The following is a 4693-nucleotide window of genomic DNA, read 5'->3' as shown; positions in this document are numbered from 1 at the left end:
ATTTGTGCTTGCTGCTGATCTGCTGCAATCTATTCTTAACAAAGCCATCAGGTTAAACCTAATCACTGCACCACTTCAAGTCAAGTCCTGCCCTCACATCCCAATAGTCCAATATGCAGATGACACTATGGTGGTTATGCAAGCAGATACTAGACAGCTGTTTTGTCTGAAGGCTTTACTCAATACTTTTGCTTCAGCAACAGGGCTCAAAGTGAATTATGGGAGTCAATCATGGTTCCATTAAACATTTCTGAGGACAGGGTAGAACTTTTTACAAACACACTTTAGTGTGCCAGAGGGCAATTCCCTTTTACTTACCTTGGACTTCCATTGGGAATATATAAACCAACTGTGGAACAATGTCTCCCTCTTGTTAACAGGATTGCAAAGAGACTGGCAGGTATTTCTATTTTCATGACTCAAGCAGGAAAATTTCTCCTGGTCAAATCAGTGCTTACATCATTATCAGTCTTCTTCATGTGTTGTCTGGACATCCCTATTACCATAAAGAAACAGATAATAAAATACTTGAGGCACTGTCTTTGGAGAAGCCCTGACATGGAGGACCACAGACCTGCACTGGTGGCTTGGCACACTGTGTGTAGACCCAAAGAACAGGGAGGTTTAGGAGTCTTGGATATCTATACACACAACAAAACCCTGCTCATGAAGAATCTACACAAATTCTTCAACAGACATGACATTCCTTGGGTCAACTTGATTTGGGAAACTTACTACAGTGATGGGAAATTACCAGGAGACAGCATGGTAGGATCATTCTGGTGGAAATTGAAGTTAGCTCTCATTGATCAATACAAAGCTATTGCTTGATGCAATGTGGGAGATGGTGTCAGTGCATTTTTTTGGGATGATTTATGGCATCAGACAATACTCAAACACAAATTCCACCACTTATACTCCTTTGTTAGAAATCCACAGCTGAACATTCAACAAGTGCTGCAGACTGAATACCTACAGTACCTTTTCTATCTCCCATTGACAACAGAAGCATATGAGGAACTTTTACAAATGGAGGGTATTTGCATCTCTATGAGACAATCTGAATACTTGGAATCATTGGACACATGGAGCTACATTTGGGGGAATGAATTCTTTTCATCCATCAAAGCATATAAAATTTTAATTGGACATAAGCAAACTCCCCCACACTTCAACTGGATTTGGCAGAGTTCATGTCAGCCAAAACACAAAGTATTCTTCTGGCAACTGCTCCATGATAGAGTCAACACAAGAAATCGGCTTAGAAGAAAGAGTTTTGTGTTGGAGGCATATAACTGTGCAGCAAGAGGATGTAAACAGGAAGAAACATTACATCATCTATTCTAGGGTTGTCCCTTTGTTCAACAATGCTGGGACTTTATATGTCGAACAAGAACACCAAACTTGTCAGTGTTAGAAGCATTCCAAGATCTCAAGGACAAACTAAATTACCCATTCTACATGGAGATCATCATTCTTGGAGCATGGGCCATCTGGATAACCAGAAATAATGAGATTTTTGAAAACCTTGCACCATCATTCCAAGGATGGAAGTTCATTTTCCTGGAGGAACTCAAGCTTCTAAGATTCAGAATGAAGAATAAACATGAGAGGCAATTCTCTGTTTGGCTAGAAGCCCTGTTGTAATTTATTTTCTTTTGTAGGCTTGTTTTTTCTTTTCTTTTTTCTTTTTCTTTCCTTTCTTTTTTCTTAGTTTATTTCACTAAAGGCTTATCTCAAGCCTTTAAGACTACTTTTACTTTGCTCTATTAATTTATAAAAATTGCAGTGGGGTTTTACCCTACTGTTTATAGTAAAAAATAGAGGGTTTTTTATTTAATGCCACGTACACAAATTGGAACGCTTGTTGTGGAGAGAAAAAAATAATCACTCCACTATATATGTAGGCAGGGGCCTGAGCGCTTGCTTTACTAGGGTTGCTCTCTTCATTCTCTCATCCTCTCCAGATCTAAACAAGACAGCGGTAGCGACATTTTCTCTCTGCTCACCGCTGGTCATAGATCCGGCCGGATCCCTTCGGCCGGTGTGTGTAGAGGACTAGGTGCATCATTCACGCAGTCATCGCCGGCGAGGGAGGAAACCCACAGCTGCTGGAGGGGACCGGTACTTTGCCCGTGCCGTTCTCTCCAACACAGCGCCGGCTCGGGAGGTCCTCCGACCCTTCTTCCTCCCTGTCGTATTGTGCGCAGATCCGACCTGCCGCTGACGACATCCTGACGACCCTCAGGTATAAGTTCTTTGAAAGCGGCCTTGCTCTACTGCCCTAGCTCCCCACGTGTCTGCATGTGCATCTTTTTCTACTCCCATCAGCTCTTCCAAAGCCACCTAATTTTTTAGTATTATTAGAGGTAAAGCTACTTCATGCATTCGAATCTTGGACTTGGCTCAAACAACGAAAAAGGGGGGAAAGTTGTAGCATGAATCTAGGATTTGATTCAAAGAGGAAATAATAGGGTGAAAGTAGTGGAGACCGGATACCCAACCGGTCCCTTGGTTGAAAAGGGAAATAATGTGAAAACGCGGTATAACTGGATAAGGAACAGATCTATTATTGGTTAAAAAAGGATAGAAAGTGGCGGCTGGTGGACAAGTCAACACAGTATGTCTAGGATTAGATTTGCTGCCCTCACATAGTAAAGGGTCTCCAGGATTAGATTTTCTGCCCTCTCATACTAAAAGGTCTCCAGGATTAGATTTGCTGCCCTCGCAGAGCATGAACAAACTCGGCATCAGCACTTTATGCCTCCTTGTAGGTAAATTGTCCTGATGCGTCCATTGTCGCATGTCCTTATACCTACTTTTTGTTGTTGTTAATGTAAGGGCGCATGTAAAATAAAGCGATCACACTGTTACCTTAAGGACATGTCTAACCAGTGTTATTGTTAATCTAATGCCTCCAGTGATATGATGCAATTAAACTGTGTTACAAACGGTACTCCTGCTGTTTTCCCCAGTATGATAAGTAAGTTGCTCCTTTACGCTGCTGAGTGTCCGGGTGTCCCAACGGTCCCATGCCCTTAAACCAACTCTTTAGATGTTGTTTATTTACTGTATCTGGTAAACAAGGAATGCCACCATTAAAGTAATCCCATATTTGACGAATGTCATTGTTGATCGTAATGCTTCCGGTAACATGAAGCATTGCTGGCGTTTTAAAATTTCTACTGTCCTTGCGTGATTGTCATGAACATAATTAAGATGCTTCTTTTCATTTCGTGTATGTTTCTTATCTTCTTATTGACCAACAACTGTTTACTCTCTATCTTTTTGTGCAGATAGGGATATCCATTTCACCTTGTTGCTATTGTGACCTTTTTGTGAACTGCACAAAACACTTTTTTTAATGAGTGTCTTGTACAGTTCAACTAAAATGTCACGTGGGCAACATCTCTCAATTTTGGTGGAACTGCACAAAATGGTGATTGGAGTTTCCAAAATCTCCGTCAAATTCTAATGGTCATCTCGTGCAACATTTTATTAGCCTTCACAAGATGAGCCGTCACTATCACCACAATGGCACTTTATTTTAGTGGAACTGCACAAAAGGATAAGCAAATTATAGTTGCACCTTACATGAGCCGGACAGCCAACCTTAATGTTCCTCAATTTTAGTGCAACTACTAAAGAAGAACCTGCCAGCTCACGAGAGCAAGTACTTCTTGCTAGCTGAATGTTGCAATCTTTGCCTCATTTTAGGTGAACTGCAGAAAAAGTCGCATGAATTGAATCATTGAGTGGAGCTGCAGGTTGAGTTCAAGGAGTGCCACTATTATAGTAATCATGCTCTTTCTTATTTGTGTCGTGCAAACAGGAATACTCAACTACAGATGTTGTGACGGTCAAGAGCATTCGCCAAGTTCTTGGGTTGTATGACACGGCTAGCCAAGATGGATTTAATCACGATATTCACTTTATCAAAAGGCTCTAATGGGTTGGTGTGATAGCCTGGCTTATTAGGGATGATAGACTACTCATATCAATAAGGAATTCCTTCTTTTCCGGGAGCCCATTCGGAAAGAACTCCAAAGTTAAGCGTGCTCAGCTTGGAGTTGTCTCAGGATGGGTGACCGACCGGGAAGTTGCTCCCGGGTGCACACGAGGCCAGTCTAGATCCCGCCAGGAGTAACGACCATCGGCGGGTGTGTCCGGGGCGTTACAAGTTGGTATCAGAGCCGACCCTCGCGGTTACACGGATGTTTGCGGACAGGTGTGCGGTCATGTTGTTCATGATGTTTGTGACCCGTCGTGGCACACGACATGGCCACTACTGGAATCAGCTAATTTGCCATCTGCCAGCTCTTTGCCGTCTGCTAGCTGACGGCAAAGAAGCTCTTTGCCGTCTGCCAGCTCTTTGCCATCAGCTACCCAAAAGCAGACGGCAAAGAAGCTCTTTGCCGTCGGCCAGCTGACGGCAAAGAATCTTTGCCGTCCGCTGGCGGACGGCAAAGAGTGAGGTGGCCCCAACCCCCCGCCCGTTTTTGAAAAACTTAACGGGCCACCTCATTGCCGTCCGCTAGCAGACGGCAAAGAGGCAAAAAAGCGGACGGCAAAGGGGGGCGGACGGCAAAGAGCCTACTACCTAACGGCCCGTACACCCGCCCGTTACTCGCTTCTTCCCTCTCCCTCCCACGCCGCCGTTTCTCTCCTCCCACGCCGCCGCCCGCCGCGCGCC

The sequence above is a fragment of the Triticum aestivum genome, chromosome 2D, assembly GCF_018294505.1.
Source record: "Triticum aestivum cultivar Chinese Spring chromosome 2D, IWGSC CS RefSeq v2.1, whole genome shotgun sequence".
Classification (NCBI taxonomy): Eukaryota; Viridiplantae; Streptophyta; class Magnoliopsida; order Poales; family Poaceae; genus Triticum; species Triticum aestivum.
This window is presented reverse-complemented; position numbering follows the sequence as displayed.